General features: G+C 38.0%; 1 protein-coding gene across 4 annotated transcripts in view; it reads left to right on the plus strand.

Moving 5' to 3' along the window:
• The first annotated feature begins 14,211 nt into the window (after nucleotides 1–14,211).
• MSANTD4 (Myb/SANT DNA binding domain containing 4 with coiled-coils) overlaps nucleotides 14,212–18,748 on the plus strand; it is a 31,443-nt gene continuing 26,906 nt past the window's right edge. For 2 of the 4 annotated variants that reach the window (XM_077113099.1, XM_077113098.1), the window contains exon 1: nucleotides 14,212–14,386. The gene's annotated coding sequence lies outside the window, so the exon portion shown is untranslated. The other 2 variants (XM_077113101.1, XM_077113100.1) reach the window with 2 other exon arrangements.

Consider the following 18,748-nt stretch of genomic DNA (forward strand, 5'->3'; position numbering starts at 1 on the left):
CACATTCTGCTTTTCCTTGTTTATCCCATGCCACTGGTCATCTTCTGACATACTATATAATTATATTTGTCTCTTGTTCATTGTCTCCTCAACACATTCCAGAATTACAGAGATCTTTTTCCATTTTGTTTCACCAATATATCCTAAGCACCTAGTGCCTGGTGCATCATAGGGGTCTAATAAATATTTGTTGAAGAATGAATGATGTTACAGAAACCTGCATATTTTATGTATACTAATATCAGTACTGCAAGTTTGAAAGGATGTATGTACCCTAGAAAAGTCATGTTTTAATCCTAATCCCATTTTTGTAAAGGCAGCTGTTTCTTCTAATCCCTATTCAGTGCTGTATATTTGAAACTATAATTAGATCCTGGAGATGTAGCTCAATCAAAAATGGTTGTTAAACTGAATTAGGTGGAGACGTGTCTTCACCGATTCAGGTGGGTCTTGATTAGTTTACTGGAATCTTATAAAAGAGGAAACATTTTGGAGAATGCAGGAGATTCTGAGAGAGCAGAATGATAGAGCTACAAGAAGCAGAGAGTCCACCTGCCAGCAACCTTTGGGGATGAAGAAGGAAAATGCCTCCTGGTTGCTTCACAAAACAGGAAGCCAGGAGAGAAAGCTAACAGATAATGCTGTGTTTGCCACATGCCTTTCCAAACTTGAGAAAGGAACCCTGAACTTCATTGGCCTTCTTGAACCAAGGTATCTTTCCCTGGATGCCTTAGATTGAACATTTCTATAGACTTGTTTTAATTGGGACATTTTCTTGGCCTTAGAACTGTAACTAGCAATTTATTAAATTCCCCTTTTTAAAAGCCATTCTGTTTCTAGTATGTTGCATTCCGGCAGCTAGCAAACTAGAACAAGTACCAATGCCAAAGTAAATCTAAATAAGTATAAACCAGTTTCATAGTCAATATTAACTATTCCAGGTGATGAAATTATCTTCTTTTTGGCAACCTGAAAGTAAATCATGTCTTATTTAAGACCAGTTCTAGACCAAGTTGTTAAGAAAGTGAAATATGCCTGTGGGCTTCCTTATTTGCCCCTTTTCCCATGGCTAGCTTTTCTTCCTTATCTTATCTTTTCTTGCCCGTATTCCATTTCTAAGGAAATCTGCTAATAAATTAATTCCTGATAATGTATTAGTCCCTAATGGCTTAAAGTAGATACTTCATCAGGGATAGGCCAATAAAAAAAAAATGTTTATTATCAAATCACTCAGTTTTCTTAAGTAGTGTTTTCTGTCCTATGCATTCTGTTGTCCTATATTTGGGAATATTTAAGAGATTTAAAAATCAACTTAACAGCATGAAAATCTGACTTTTATTTGAGTCATTCATTCATTTCTTCCTCTTATGTCTCGCCAAGAAGAATTTGGTATAGGGAACAAGCTTTATCACTATGATATTTAGCCTCTTAGCAACTCAGATTCTTCATTCAAAAATGTGAATGACAGTAGTATCTTCATCTCAGCATCACAGTGAGAATTCAGTATGGTAACACATACAGAGCCCTTTGACACCAGGCCCATAACAGCACTGTGTAAAAAGTAGCACCACGTTTTATTATTGACCTTTTTTCTAATTTTGACATTTTAAGTTATATATTTTTTTCAAACACAATCTATGGTTTTTAAACTTAGGATACAGATTTAAAAATACAGAGAACAATCTGACTACTATAATTTTTAAATATGCATTTTGCCCAATGACATAACAAATTTTTACTATAATATTACAAAATTAATATATTTATATTTTGCCTAATGTTTACCTGCTGTTATACTTAATGTATAACTAATACATACCTTCCTTATTTCATTCTGAGCCTTGTGAGGGCAAGAACTGCTCTAACTAAAATTACATTTGCCCCAAGGTACCTAATACAGTATAATCCATCCTGTGGATGCTCACTGTATATTTATTGATGATATTTCAGCATTTAAAAAAAATATTTAGTGTTTTTTTGGTATACTTTGATAGAGAAAATTACATTTCTGGCAATCATTTCCTTTTAGCAATACAGGCTGAATACTAAAAGGGTTTTTACAAGGTTAAATCTCTTTAAAAGCAAGGAGTCATTTAGACTTTCCTCTGAACATTCTATCCCTTGATGATTAAATACGTTCATTAAGGGTGACATAGATTCGTAGCTGTTCTATCGCATAGCTTAATGAGTTTTGGTTTGACTACAGTATTGATTCAATTTTTTTAAAGATGCAAATATGTGTGGCCTATTTGCTAAAATGTTTTTTTTTTCTTAAATGGAATAAAATTCAAAGCACTTTTTCTCTTCTTTCCCTTTTTGATTATGGTTTCTTTAATTATATTGCAGAAATATCTTAAGCCTAGGGTAGGTCTGCATAGTCACAAACAACTCTCATGTCAAGCCTAGCCACGGGTCTGGGCTCTAATTGGATATGGTAGGTGGCTTCAGATTTAGAGACCAGCAGGTGCTACAAGAAGGACCACCGTATACAAATTCATTTAGAAGCAATTAGGGATTTTTAGATGAGATGTCCCAAAAGGATTTAAGAGAGAAATTGGCACCTCCTAGCAAGTGTGGCCTTGTGGTAGCTTGGAGTTATGTACCCCAGAAAAGCTGTTCTTCATCTTAATCCATTCCTATAGGTAGGTGTGAACTCATTCTAAATAGGGCATTTTGATGGGGTTATGTCAGTTCAGGTGTGGCCCAACTGAATCAGGAGGTCTTAATCCTATTATTGAAGGCTTTATAGGGAAGGCCACAGAGAGAGTAGCCAGAGGCTGGAAGTCAATGGAATGAGAAAGAGAAAGGAGAGGCAGCCATATGCATTGCCATTTGACAGAAAAGCAAAGGACCAAAGATCAGGGGCAGCCAGTCCCACAATGCCACAGTCTTCTAGGAGAAAGCATTGCCTTGATGATGCCTTGATCTTGGGTTCCTTGCCTTAAGACCATGAGCCAATAAATCCTCATTGCTTAAGCAATCCACTGTATGGTATTTATTTTAACAGCAAGGAAACTAAAACAGGTATGAAGAGGGGCAGGTCACTAGGGATAGGACTCAATTTTATTCTTATCAAGATCAAGGGAAGCTTGTCTAGAGTAAAAAGATTATAAAGAAAATTAAAAATATGAGGCTGTTCATTCAAGATTCTCTGGTGAAGAGAGAAGCTGCCTTTGACCCAACAGAAACAATAACCATAGTTATTGATTAAGACCAAGAAACCATAGTTGCAAGTATTACAATTTGAAACGGTTTTTGATCAATGTTTTCTATTTTATTACTAGAAGAAATAGATATTTAGCCTTTGTTCAACATTATAAGGTTATTATCCAAGGGAATTATTATTGAAAAGCAAGCCTTTCCTTCCTTAACTAGAATGAAGTTCTCAAAGTTCTGTGAGTGATTGATTGAACTACATTATCAACCAATGCTGCAGGTTGTCTCAACTGATTGTAATTTTAAAATATGCTTTCCCTATAGAAATGCAAACGAATAGCCAATACAATTTTTCTGCTTTTAAAGAATGTCTTCTTTGTTTTTCTATTACTTAGAGACAGCACAATTGATTTTTATTTCCTCTTTCAAATTACCTTAGTCAAGAAAAAATGAGCAATAGAGTTCCTGTAAGGCTTTGTGATTTGTTCAAAAGATTGGAAAATCATTTTGATAATTTCAAAAATGTAGGGATGCCTTCTAATCATATTGGACTGAAATGGAAAATATATTTGGATGGAAAAATGCTAGCAATTGCTAAAAATACTATTATTAAGGTAGCATAATAGGATAATTTCTGAGTTTAATAAAAGACATTCCACCTAAATAGAAAGTCACTTCAATGGCTGCAAAGGAAATACAAAGGCCTAAGCTCAAATATCTAAACTTATAATTGGAAAGAATGATCATGAGGTAATGAAACCATATATATATAGGAACACACAAATCAGTATTACGGACACAGAGACATTTCTCAAGAAGTAATAATAATGATGTCTTACCTCCACAACATTATAGTTTGCAAAGCACTTTCACCTATTTTCTCATTTGAACAGCACAGTAAACGAGTGCTCTCACTTTACAGAAATGAAGAACTTCTTGAACCACAGGATTATCAGATGGCAGAAATGGAACAAGAGTGTTATTTTTGGTAACAAACCAAAATTTTCTTTTTTTGCCTGCATAACAAACCACACCAAAATTTGGTGGTTTAGAACTATCATTGTATCCTAACGTCCCCCCACTTTGTGGATCAGGAATTCTGGAAGAGTTTGTCTAGGTGGCGTTTCAGATCCATGAAGCCTGAGGCAGATGAGGATCCAGCTTCCAAGAGTTCTTCCTTCACAGGTCTACCGGCTCAGGCTTCTTAGCTGTTTCCCCACATTGTACTTTATCCTGCAGGGTCTATCCATGCCCTGGGGGCTTTGGGAAGCATCAGTTTCAGGGTAGTCACCCTTCTAATACGGTGGCTGTTTTCCAAGAGGCAGAAGTGAAAACCGAGAAGCCAGTTAGGAGCTATGTCTGGAACTTGTGTATCATCACTTCTTCTGGCTTTTCTTATAAATTTTTATTTCTAATTTCTTTTTCCCAATACCCACACAGGTTTAAGGAGGAGAAGAAGTAAACTCTTTCTCTTAATGTGGGAGTGGCAAGGTTACATTGCCGACTAGGGTAGGGCATGGGAGATACTGTTACGGCTATCTTTGGGAAACATGTATATTTCCCAAATGTAGTTTCCTGGCTGCTAAAACAAAATACCATCCAATGGGGTGGCTTAAAAAAAAAAAAAAGAATTTATTGACTCATAGTTTCAGAGGATAGAAGGCTTGCTTCATCCCAGATAGGGTCACTATCTTCTGGCTGGTCAACATTCTTTGGGCTAACTTGCTTTTCTGTCACATAGAGATGGCTCCTCTTTTCTCTTGCAGGTTCTGTTAACTTCTAGTTTCTGGGGGCTCCCCTTGGCTTGTCTTCCATTTCTGATTTCCTTTGCTTACATAGACTTCAGCCATATTGAGTTAAGGTCCCACCATCATCAATTTGGGCACAGTTTAACTAATAACATCTTCAAAGGTCCTAATTACAAATGTTTCACCCCCACAGGATCAAGCATTAGGACCTAAACAACTCTTGTGTAGGAGACATAATTCAATCCCCAACCACAAGCTTCTACACATTCAGATCTTTTAAAGTCTATACCCGGTGATGTTGCCACTATACCACCCCACTCCATAGCAACAAGACTAGCAACAACATATCAATCAGCATGATTTTAAATTTGTACATGACTGGCTAAAGCATATGCATTTGATTAAATTTCTAATTCAACTATGGATTGTAGAATGGCTTGCATGCACTGCTTTTTCTAAGCAAGTTGATTTACTTATGCTTAAAGAAATGGCCAAAACCCACTTTTCACACAGCCTACACTATAAATCCTTGGGTTTCTATGCTCCTGACACCTATTTGCCTAACCAGTTCCATTTTACTACCTACCAGATCCCCAACTCCGCCTTCACTCCTTTCACCATTTCTCTCTTAAACCCCTCCTCCTGTAAAGTCCCTAAGTTCTCTTGAGTGGCAGGTAGCCTCCACTGCCTGTTTACTTATAAGCATTCTTCTCACCAAATTTTAAGGCTTATCTAAAATACTAAAACTGTTCTGCCCACCAAGGAGATAGGACTTTGCTCATTTATTAGAATGCAGCCCACCTTGAAACATGTAGGCCCCCACCTTTTTTCTCCCTCCTTCTCCCCCAAGAAAACAAAATGATGTAAGAATCCCCACACAACTAAAATACCAAATAAAAGGTCTAAGCAGGTCTGTTCTAGTTTGCTAGCTGCTGGAATGCAATATACCAGAAACAGAATGGCTTTTAAAAGGGAAAATTTAATGAGTTGCAAGTTTACAGTGCTAAGGCCGAGAAAATATCCCACTTAAAACAAGTCTATGGAAATGTCCAATCAAAGGCATCTGGGAAAAGATACCTTGGTTCAAGAAGGCCAATGAAGTTCAGGGTTTCTCTGCTACTTTCTCTCCTGGCTTCCTGTTTTCATGAAGCTCCCCGGGAGGCGTTTTCCTTCTTCATCTCCAAAGGTTGCTGGCTCGTGGACTCTCTGCCTCTCTTGGCTACATCGTTCTGCTTTCTCTGAATCTCTTATTCTCCAAAATGTTTCCTCTTTTATAGGACTCCAGCAAACCAATCAAGACCCACTCAAATGGGTGGAGACATGCCGTCCCCTAATCCAGTTTAACAACCATTCTTGACTAAATCACATCAACCAGGGAGATGATCTCATTACAGTTTCAAATATACAGTATTGAATAGGGATTATTCTACCTTTATGAAATGGGATTTATATTAAAACATGGCTTTTCTTAGGGGGCATACTTCCTTTCAAACCAGCACAAGGTCTAACTAGCTAAGTTGGTGGCAGGAAAACAAAATGGAAATTACTATGAAAAGACCCAGAAATTGTAAATGAGATGAGGTATGGGAAAGAAAATTAGGAGGCAGGAAAAGAGGTTCTTAAAGAAGAGAATCTTGGGAACAGTAAACAGGATGGCTTGGAGCAGGCAAGAATGAAGGCAGGAACAGTATTTCAGGGGCCATTTCTTTCTACAGGCAAAAGATAGTGAGAACCTGACCTAGGGCACAGAGGAGATGGAATGGAAAGCATTTTTTAAAATACTAAAGAAGAAAAATTTAAAAGACTGCTTGGATTTGAGGATGAGGGGGAAATACAATCAATGCATTTGTTAGCCATGAGAAACTCCCTATGGATTAGTTTATGTTTAGTCAAATGACCTTAGGTGTCCTTATTTCCCAGCCACAGTGGTGCCTCATGCTTTTGAAAAGTGCCCTGAAATAACAGTTATTACTTTAGTCAGTGATGCTGAAAAATCAATTTGTTCTTTTCACAAAGCAAAACTCATGCTCGGCTTTCTTTATGGCATATTTTAAAATAATGTCTGAAGTTCACATGCACAAATGGAAAGAAGCAGAACCAAACAGCCAACATAGAGAATGCCAAATGATGTCTTCTTAATAACTGTCCTCAGTAGTGAGCTGTGGTCATTTCGGCAATTAACTATAAAGCAAGGTCTGGGTTTCCGCATTGGTGCATGATTTCTTCTTCTTTTTCAAAGTCATGAAGTTTTGTCTTTTAGGTTTTTTTAAACGTTTTTGTTGTTGTTGTCATGTGTTCTGAGATATCACTCTGGTCCTGATCATTTTCATCCAGTGTTATAGTTCTCAAGAAGCAAAGGAAATGAGGTAAATGATTTTGACTTAAATGACAAGTATATAAAGAGGATAAAAATGTTTTCATTTAAAGATCTATTTATTGTAAAATAATGGCAACCCTTATACACGGTAAGCTATGAAGACTTTACAATACTTTCAGAACAGAGTGGAAGCAGACAGTATGTGGACAATGGCTTGTAGGGATGTGAAGTTGGCAGGAAACTGGATTAGAAGTAGATTTTCAAAATAAATTCAGGGACTTACTATATATATAAGTAAATGATAGAATCCATGAGAGCAGTGGTTTTTATCTGTTTTGTTCACATAGTAGGCCCTTAATAAATTTTTGTTGAATGAATAAATTGGCTATCAAAATAGAGAAACAATAGGATCAAAGTAATCTTCAACTACATTAATAGAAATATAGCTCTAGAATAAGGAACATGATGTTTTGATTATTATGCCCTGGGAGATCCCATATAGAATACTGCATTCATATCTAGACTATTGAATACCCCATTTAAAAAGAAATAGAAAAAAAGAAACAAAACAAACAAAAAGAAATAGAGCACTAGACTGCCAGAAGCATTCTAAAGGGTCAAAGTGTAAACAGGCTTGAAATACTGTTATTGGAATTAATTAAAGGAATTGGGGGAAATTCAGCTAGAAAAGATGGGACTGGAGAGATGTCATGCGGTTAGCTGTTTTCAAGTACCTGAGGGCTGATTATCTGAAAGAAAGATAAGATTAGCTTCATGAGTGTAGGGCTTGCATCAAATCAGGTGATTGAGGAAGAACTTTTTAATAAGCCTGGCAGAGAAATAGGCAAAGAAACAAGAAGCAGAGACCCAGCTTAACTGAGTCACCTTATTAGGACCGACTACATTAAGTTGTGGATCCAGTGCAAAATGAAAACGTATCCCCGGATGCCTTAAATTGGACATTTCTATAGACTTGTTTTGATTGGGACATTTTCTTAGCCTTAGAACTGTAAACTAGCAACTCATTAAATTCCCCTTTTTAAAAGCCATTCCATTTCTGGTATATTGCATTCTGGCAGCTAGCAAACTAGAACACATGACTTCACTGAAAGTCTGACTTCACACAATGCTTGACAACACTGCAAAGTTCCCATTTATATACTAGCACAGGCAGATCGTTGGAATCCCAAAGTTTTCCAGAGAGAAAATTGTTATTATGGAATTATGTGTGTTAGTTGGAATGCATATAGAAAGAGAGAAAAAAAGCCATTGAAGCAAAAAAGCTGAAAACACCAAAGTCCAGCAGATGCTGCCATGTCCCTTTCTGTGGATCCACAGGAGCTGAGGCTCACCGGCAGCCAGTCTTCTGGAAGAAAGCATCACCTTGATGATGCCTTGATTTGGACATTTTTCTCAGCCTCAAAAATATAAGCTTGTAAGCTAATAAATTCCTATTGTTAAAGCCTCCACATTTCACATTACCTGCTTTGAGCAGCCTACAAAATTAAAATGACATCTTGGCCTATCACAAAGTATAGTTAACTAACAGTTTACTGGTACCTAGAAATATTTCCAATTGCCAGGAAAACCACCATTATTAATGGTAGAAATGAGCTCCCCACATCCTGATTTGGAACTGGAAGTTAATTTTTAACAGTTGAAACAATTTGATGAAGGGGCTTGGAAATTGTGAAAGCTATAGTATTATTTTTACAGGTTAGTTTCAATTTATATTAGTGTTATACTAGTTAACCCAAAAATCTTTACCATTTAGGACATTACTTCTATAGAGTGAATACATCTTGACTTCCCAACAACCACCTCTCAAATGAACCTATAAAATACCAGTCATTTCTAAGTAAGTCTACTTTACTTGTTGATTATTTGAGAAAAGTGACCCATGAGGCCACTGCTGCCTATTCACACATTACCTTGAATTTATCACCTTGTAGAATCTCAGAAATTAAAACAAAGTATATGGTTTGAAAGAAGCTCATTCATTCACCTAATTCTTATTACCTCCTAGTATGAGCCATATACTGCCCAAGGAATTGCATTTTCAATGGTGAAAATGAGCCTGGCCCTTCTGGGTTTACAGTCCAGTGGAAATAAGTGTGGAAGAGGAAGAGGAGGGTACAAATCAAGGTCACCAGTGAGTTGTAGGACAAGAAGGGCCTTGATGAATTACCGTAATGAGAATCTTCTGTCAGCAAGGGGAGGAGGCTGCTGAATGGAGAAGGAAAACAATCAAAGGGGCTAGCATGAACCTTCTTTAATGATTTCATCTAGGGTCAGCACGGTAGTCTGCCGGGCATGTGTCCTCAAGCTCTATTACTTAAAAAGAAAATGTTTCCCATTTCGGTATGGCAGATTTCCCTATCTTCAGAAGCTCAGAGAAAATGGTTTGAAATAGCATGAAATGATAAAACACGCATGCCTTAAACTCCATATTTCCATTTGCCAGACTGCAAATAGGAAGAATATTTATTTGAACAGAAATGAGAATTTCTATTTTCCTTATAGCATCTTGTGGACTTTGTGGGTTTCTTATTAAATAATGGAGAGTGAAACAAATTACTTTCACCTTTTGAAGGGCTTCTTTCTTTTTAAAACGGCCTTGAACATTTTCTCCCTTTTTTGAGAGTTTGTATAAAGGAGAATATTTTAAAAAACAGACCACAGTGAAATAGTAAACATACTTGGTAAAGCAACTGATTGTCACTATGGCAACATTAGATGTGTTTCACATTTAGTCTTCCCATTATTCTCTGTTGCTATAGTAATGAAACCTTGGATTCTGACACCATTTCCAAATTCTATTAAAATAAAGCCCTTCTCATACCCCCAAAAGGAGGGAGGGCCAGTATTCTTAATGCACAAGACGTATTAGAATATTTTCTAGCACTAGGACACAAATGACATGAGACACACTTGGCTGCACTTTAACTGAATGGAAAAACGTGCCTCAAAAAGGAAGAAAAGCAAAAGGAAAATATTCAGAAAGTAGAATAAAAGAAAACCATTTTTTTTTTTTTGGTTATAAAACAAGTCAGCCTTTTACTTTTAAAAACCTAGGAAATAGGATGGGCCATGGTGGTTCAGCAGGCAGAATTCTTGCCTGCCATGCCAGAGACCCAGGTTCGATTCCCAGTGCCTGCCCATGAGGAAAAAAAATACACACACAAACAAAACCTATGAAATAGCTTTAATTTGTAAGACATTATCCAATATGCAATATTAATAAAGAAGAAGTTTTTTGTTTCTATTTAGGGCAAAAAATAGTAGAATAAAGGCATTAGGGCCACAAAAATTAGTAAAAACAATTATTTGGGATTTTGAGGGGCTTTTATTGTTTTGTTGTTTAAGAAAATGATCTATTCATCCATTTTTAAACTTATGATCAGGTACTAGAATACTATTACATTACTATTACATGATTATATCCAATACTAGAAACGTACTCTAGCTACACATTTTGATTAATGGAGAAAAAAATGGGGGGAGATTAGAAAGTAAAGTGTAGAGAGAGTAGTAAAATGTGGTGTAGGAAAAAAGAAGAGATTCTAGAAAGTAAAGTTAATGATAATGTATTAGAGATAAGGATATATAGGAATAAAGAACCAAAAATAAAGAAAGAAAAAGTAGGCAGAGGGATCTGAAAGGAGACAGTCAAAATTTCTGAGACTGATGTTTCCTATAACTTTTAGCTCATGAGTCACATCTGGGTTATGAACAGCCATATAAATTGCCACTGACATCTGAAAATACATCTCTCTAATAATTTGGAATAGCTGTCTAGCACACACAAAAAAGTATTCATAATGGTTAAGTGAAGCATAAGGGCTAGAATCAGAGAGACCTATCTTAGTTCCACCGTTTTCATGCTGTGTGACTCTAGGTAGGCCCTATAATTTCTTTGAGCCTCAACTGCCTTTTTCATAAATGGCTATTTACCCTAGGCCGTGCCTCGGTTTCCCTAACTCAAAAACCCCTTAAAAAATAAAATATGTGCAAAGTACTCAACATCATGTCTATTATTTAGTAAGTATCTAGTAACTAGTTTTTATATTTCTAGCTAGGAACTATGGGAATAGGAGGAATTAGTAAAGGGCAAAACGCAAGAATATTTTGTCCTAAGAAATTATAGTTTGTTTCTGAGTTCATGAAGTTATCCAGAAAATACAAAATCTGAAATAGAGCACCACCCTAATCCTAGTTGTAGTGGCAGAACATGACTGTTTGAAGTAGAACATGATAGAGTGGAGAGAACATAGGGTATGAGCTAAGACTTGTTGATAAGGTCGCAGGTTGACCACTAATAAGTAACTGTTTTAGTTTGCTAAGGCTGCTGGAATGCAAAATACCTGAGATGGGTTGCTTTTTATAAAGGGGATTTATTTAGTTACAATTTTGCAGTTCCTCAGAGAAAAGGCAGTTGGCTTTCATCTGGGCTTCTCTGTCACATGGAAAGGCATATGGCAATGTCTCCTGACCTCTCCTGACTTCTGGGTTCAAACAGCTTTTGCCTGGGGTGTGTCCCTTCTGCATCTCCAAAAAAAAATGTCAGGGGCATGTTCTTTCTGCACTCCAAATGTCTGGGTCTGAGCTGCTGAGGTGTGCTGGGCTGTGCTGAGCTCTCTCTTTTAAGTCTCCAGTTAAGAAAATTAAACATCACTTATTGTGGAGGTCACTACCCTTAGCAAACTGCAGATATAATCAGCCATAGATGAATTTCACATGCTCATGATTTTGGTCCACAGTAACAGAACAACTGGGCACCATCACCTAGCCAAGTTGATACCTGAATCCAACTACTGAAGTGACCTTAGACAGGCCAAAATCTCTCTGGACCTGGCTTTCTCTTTTGTAAAATGGAGATAATAATATTCTGAGAAAGAAATGAAAGGATATAGCTTAAAAATAAAAGCGTGATACTTAATAATCTACTGATTTTTTTTTTTCAGGAGGCTAGAAATAATTTTGAAAAATGATTAGTCACCAGGACCCCCTAAATCCCTTTAACCACAGTTTAAATCCTGATTTTCAAATATTAGGCTTGCACATATAAATAGCATAAAGTGTTAAATGGTATGAAGACAGTTTATGTGAACAGAAAATCACAATGATAATAGGGTACTATACTAATATTGGGCAATTTGGGTTGCCTTTAGTCTCTCCATTGTTGGGCCATATCCACTCAGGCAAGATACAGCTGAGAAGTTATAGTGACAGTATCTGGAAAGATCCTGCAACCAGTAAGGAGACTGGGTTTCATTTAGGGACACTTAAAGAGTACACGATATGAAAGCAGAAGATTCTTAATACTTAACACTCATTTTTGCCCTGATATGTTTTTAGCGAAGTGTATAAACAGCTCAAGTGTAGACATTCTCTGGAAAGGGGTATAAAATTTTGGGACAGAATAGGGTGGGTAGTTCAATGTTCTCTTCTCACTTCACTTATCTAAAAAACATGCACCACAAACAAAACACAAAAATATAAAGTTCTCATATTTTTCTCCCAAACAACAAAACTTTTTTTGGTTAATTAAAAAATAGAGATATACTTATGACAATGCCATAAGCAAAAACCTGTAAATCTAAATTTCAAAGTTTATGAATATTTCCCATTTTATGAGGATTTGATTCATCATTCATCCAGAGTAGTCAATTATTTATTTACCAGATCTCTTTTTGAGTATCTATTATGTTCTAGACTCTGTGCTAGGCAAAGAAATCACCACAATGAATGAGAAAGGCTCACCCACATGGAACATGTGGTAAGTCTCAGTATAGGCTGTGATAATACATTGAAGCAGGGTTGCCAGATTTAGCAAATAAGTATAACAGGGTATCTAATATTGCATGGGATGTACTTATACTAAAAACCTGTTTGTTTATCCAAAATTCAAATTTAATTGTCTTTTATCTAGCAACCCCACAATGGAGGGAAAACTTGGAAATTGGGGTCCGGGTGACCTGAGAGAAAGGATGGCTTCCTTCAGAAAGTGAATTCTAAAGTGAATCTGTGGTATAGCAGGCAAAAGGCAGGGAAAAATCTTTCCACTCAGGAAAAAAAATTAGGAATACATATTCCCAAGGCCACTTTCAAGTATAGGAACCGAAGGATGTAAAGAAATTGGGGTTAGGAGAAAAGAAAAGAGAGATGTTGATGAGAAATGAAGCTGGAAGGGAAAGCAGGGCCCAACCTATCTCAGAATTTTGTTAAACATTGTAAGGAGTTTATACTTAAGCAAGTGATTCTGCTAAAGAATTTTAAGCAATTGATCTTGGCTACAGTGTGAAATATGGACTACAGTTGGGTGGACAGGACACGCTGGGAGGTCAGTTAAGACTTCTGATGTAATTTGGGTGAGATACAGTCTTGAACAGAGGCGGTGGGAAGACAGATTCATTAACACATGAACTTGTCATGGAAGAGGAAGAAGAAATTGCAAAGGGAGATGTTAGAGAGGACTAAGACAGAGAAGGAACACCTCCTACAGCAACATAGGAATGGTCAACAAATCAAATGTGTTTTGAGGCTTTGGTTAAGACAAGGGGACCAAGAAGTTACTCCTTGATTTAGCCGTAAGGAAGCTGCCGGTGACCTTTGGCAAGAGCAGTGTCAATGAAATGGTGTAAGGTCAAGTTGCTCTCAGGTGATGAAGCTAGGCTACGGACCCGGCTGGGGCGAATCAAGGTCCCCAATCTCTCCTTGCCCTTTTCACAGGTCATTGATAAGGGTCAAGGACAGCAGATTTTAGAGATGGAGCGACCAGTGCCCCAATCAGGCAGAACAGCGCAGCAAGAGGATCGCTAGGGCCAATCCTTTCCCAGAGCCCACTTGACAGACAGAGCAGCGCGCCAAAGACTGAGCACAGAGCGGGGGACCACGAATCGCGGGAGGGCGGAATTTCAGGGCACTAACCCGGAACCGGTTTGGGACTCGATTCCCATTGTGAGGCCAGGCCTGGGGCGGGCTCTCAGCCAGAATGGCAATACTGTCCGGACCAATAGGCGAGCGGCGTCAGCTTAATGGCAGCCGCGCTAGCCAAAGGGTGGCGAGACGGGGACGGGCGAAATTGGTGGGAGGGGAATCAATGAAGCACCGTTCCCCGTAAGCCCCCAGGGGCGATCGAGTGGAGCTGTAGCTCGGGTCGCAGGTGAGTGCGTCCTTTCGGGAAGAAGCAGCAGCGAGGCGGGGAGAGGCGGTGCCGGTTTCGCGGACGGTGGGTGCCCTCGCAGTGGAGAGGGTCCCTGCGGGGTCAGCGGTGGGTGGCAGCCTGGCCGCCACCGGCGTTGGTCCTGGCTTCTGCCTTTCGGGGAAGCACGGTGCGCAGCCGTCGCCTGCTCGGGAGGGAAGGAGAGGGCCCAAGCCCCTTAAAAAAGGCTGTGAAAGTTTCTGAGCGCTCTGTCGGGACTCGGATTTCCTATCCCGAGAGGGCAGCCTCCTAACAGGTGCAGCAGCATCGCTGTGGCCGAGTCAGGTGCGCGCCTCTTGCCCCTGGGTGGCCTCCCTGGGAATCTAGCTTAATGCAGTTCTTCCCAGGGGCTGGTGCTGGGCGGTCCCAGAGGAGGCGGCGGGGGACGGGTGAGAGTACATTGTTCTTTGGTAACCTGTTAACAGCGACCCTTACGTAAACTTTAGTTAATTAAACCTACCCCAAGTTTCAGAGAAGAGTTTCTGCATTCTATTCGGCGGTGAAACGAATCGCTTATAAGAAAATAAAGGGGGAAAATCAGAATTTAAAGAGGATTCCGGAGGGTTGTGGAGATTGGTAGGTTTGTGTTGCTTTTCTTCCTGAACGGCTTAATCAGTTTACCTAATTTTGTTTCTTGCCCCAGAATTTATTGCTTAATTTTTCTCTGCCCTCTTAATTCTGCCTTATCACACAGTATCTAGGAACTTCACTCACAAGTGTTAGTCCTTGAAAAAAGTTGCTCATTCATAACATGCCATTGGTGGCATAGCGTCTTCACGAGGATTACGTAAGTGAACTACGTATCATTCCTATTTCTGGCCAGTAAAGAATGATTGTGAGACTTGAGATAGGATTTCAGGAAAATGGCTGTTCTCTCTGATTGGGCTTGGAAAGTCTATGCATTTTTAGAGGTTGCAGTTATTGAATTCCCTTTTCTAAAGATTGGGGAGACAACAAATATAAAAGAAATAGTATTTGGCACCTAAAATTGCATCTTTTCACATTTTGTGAGGCGCCATCTCCCTAGGACCAAGGATATTTGCTGAATGACTTATTGGGAAATGGATGAAAGAAAACACAAGCTTCTGTTACATGAATACCAAAATATAAAGGAGAGGACAGAAAGAAAAACAATCATGGAAAGATAGCGTCTATTTCTCCAAGCTTAGCTACCTGTTTTCAACTGCTTTTAACATGTATTGATGTTAGTACCTTCTTGAACTTAATCGGTAGATGATAAGGTTTCAGTGGAAGGTTAACAGTTAAGCCATGACTGGGAACCTAAGATGCATCCCAGTTTCGGTTTCTGAGAGATTAAGAGCATATATTAAAAAAAGAGAGGGCATTTTTTTCAATGAAATTGTGCATCAGTTTAGCACATAACAATCGGGGACGGGGGGATATCACTTTATAAGCTAGAAGTATTGTAACTGACCCTAACCTGTTGTTCATACTCTCCCTTCTCCATCACCACTCTCTGAAGCAGCTCCCTCCCTGACCAAGTTGTAAAAGTTTCCATTTCTCTTTTCTCAGATCTCTGACCCCCCCCCCCCCCCAGCTATATACCTCAAAAGTAAATTGTTTTTAACTGCTCCAGCTAGATTAGACTTAATTGACTTTAACTGCCAAGGTATGCGCAATTAAAAAGAAAGTTCACCTAAAAAAAAAGCTTTGCTTAATTATAATAACAAAAGTCACATTCCCTGAACTGTAACCCAGATGCTTTGTATTGCTGATGTTAGGCTTTGAAACTGCACCCTGTAACCAGAACAACTCCTGACTGACCTCCCTTGTATCCCCTTATCTTATTTTGCAACACTGAAGTCTGGTGCCCTTGCCCTTAAACTAACCCCCTTATCGATTAATATGTCAGCCCAGAACTAAACACCCCAAATTCCTTAACTATCTTGCTGAACGTAGCCAGTTCTAATCCAAGTTAGCCTGCCTGACATACACTGTAGTATGTAATCCACTCTACTGTAGTATGTAATCCACTCTATGCATACTCAACACTTAGGCTATCTTTGACTTTATTTAAAACAGGTTCACTTATTATCCTAAGCCTGCCTGCCTTTGTTTGAATGCTATAAAAGACAGATTTGAGGAAACTGTCCTCCTGTCTTCTAGACTAGCCTTTGCTAAATAAACTTTTTCTCTTCTCAAAATCCCAGCGTCTGCTGATTGACTGTGCACATCAGACCAGAATGCGCTTTTGAGCCCTGACAATATTGATAGGAATTGTTAGAAAAACGAATAGGCCAGGCAAGTAGCAACACCTGCTGTGAAAGATTTTTTAATGTATCAACTCAATCCTAGTTTAAGGACTGCAATTTCTGCCATGTACCAATAAATACAACAGTCCAATCCCAAAGTAATCCTCAAATGCAAAGAGCAGCAAATTCTGATAATCTGCATAATTTAGAATTCTCTTGACAACTGCAGTCGTTTATTATTTTATTATATACTTAGGTTTTATATGTAGTATATATATATTACAGAAATATCTCTATATGAAAGATAATCTGCTTGAAGTTCAAAAATACTTGAACTTTCACAGATATATTCGTCTCTTTCAGCAAATTTTTTTCACTAAGTATAGGATCTTATTAAGCCAATATTAAACATTTGTTGATATTTTGCCCTGACATAGTTGGCTAGCTTTAATTCCTGGTGCTTCTCCCCTTTATTTTTCCCTTTCATTAGTTTTAGTCTTCCAGACACAAGTCAAATACTTATTCCAACTCAGATCCTTCCATGTAACCACCAAAGATTATTCCTTCTGAGCACCCAGGGTTTTTTGTCAGTACTTTTATTGCATGTTTCATATATTAACATTATTCATCAAGTCAGGAAATACTTGCTTACTATGCTCAGACACTATACTAGGAAATGGATAATAACTGGCATTTGTTGAGGGTTTATTCTATCTGCAGCATTGGTGTAAGCTTCTTAATTGACTTATCACCTTTAATCCTCAAAACATCTGAGCATTATTCCATTTTTATTCCATTTATAGATGAGGAAATAAGTGTTAAAGGTTAAGTAATTTACAAGAGATCACAGTGCTAGTAACTGATGGCATATAAGTCTCTGCAATCACATCCTTCATTGTTACACAGTCTTCATGTGCATTTTTAATGTATATATGTTTTATAGGTTTTACTAGATTGTAAATTATTTGATAGCAGGGGTAATATATTCCTTTTGATCCTATATAGTAAGTGATTATAATATAGCATAGTCAGTATGATGCTAGTAGAAATATGTAGCAAGGTACCAGATTTAGATCAATGGAAACAGTGAAGGTTTTCTTGAATAAGAGACGTTTAAACTGAGTACCGAAGGATAGATAAGCATTGGGGATTGGGAAAATGGCCTAGATGTGTGATAGCCCTAAGGCAGGGAACATGACAGCTAGAACTATCCTGTCTGGTACAATAGCTAATAGTCACATGTTGCTATTTAGCACTTGAGATGTGGCTAGTCTGAATTGAGATGTGTTGTAAATGTAAAGTTCCCACCTGATCTCAAAGACTTAGTACCAGAAAAAAACAATGTAAAATATCTCAATAATATTTATATTGAATACATACTGAGGTGATATTTTAGATATATTGGGTTAAATAAAATATATTATTATAATTAATTTTGTTTCTCTTTTTTTAATGTGGCTCCTAGAGAATTTTAAATTGTATATAGCATTCATTATCTGTATGTATGTGTTACCGAGGGTAAGTTGAGAAATGAAGGTTGGGGGTAGGGACTGGAAGGTGATGGATAAGCCTGGAAAAGGTACAAAGGAAGCTATATATACATGGAGATAAGACTCAAATAGGATTTGTGAATAGGGAGAGAGGAAGAGTAAAGTATAGTGAAAAAGGCTTAGAAAGGTTTTTAAGCACTCAATACATATTTGTTGAATGAATGTTCCTTTTTTTTTATTTTAAGAGTTGGGGCATTTATTTATTTATTTACTTTTACATGGGCAGGCACCAGGAATTGAATCCAGGTCTCCGGCATGACAGGTAATAACTCTGCCTGCTGAGCCACTGTGGCCAGCACGAATGAATGTATCTTAATTACTCAATCTAATAAAGGGTGTTCTTAATTTATACTCCTCATTCAATCCTAATTCTCTCTAATAAAGATATGGATGGGTGTCTAAAGACATTCTTCTACTTATAAGAAAGTTTGGTTCTCAAAAGTTAGTAGTTGGGCGGGCCACGGTGGCTCCATTCTTGCCTGCCATGCCCGAGGACCCGGGTTCGTTTCCTGGTGCCTGCCCATGTGAAAAGAAAAAAAAAAAAAAAGATAGTAGTCCAT

This window comes from Tamandua tetradactyla, chromosome 8, assembly GCF_023851605.1.
Source record: "Tamandua tetradactyla isolate mTamTet1 chromosome 8, mTamTet1.pri, whole genome shotgun sequence".
NCBI classification, from domain to species: domain Eukaryota; kingdom Metazoa; phylum Chordata; class Mammalia; order Pilosa; family Myrmecophagidae; genus Tamandua; species Tamandua tetradactyla.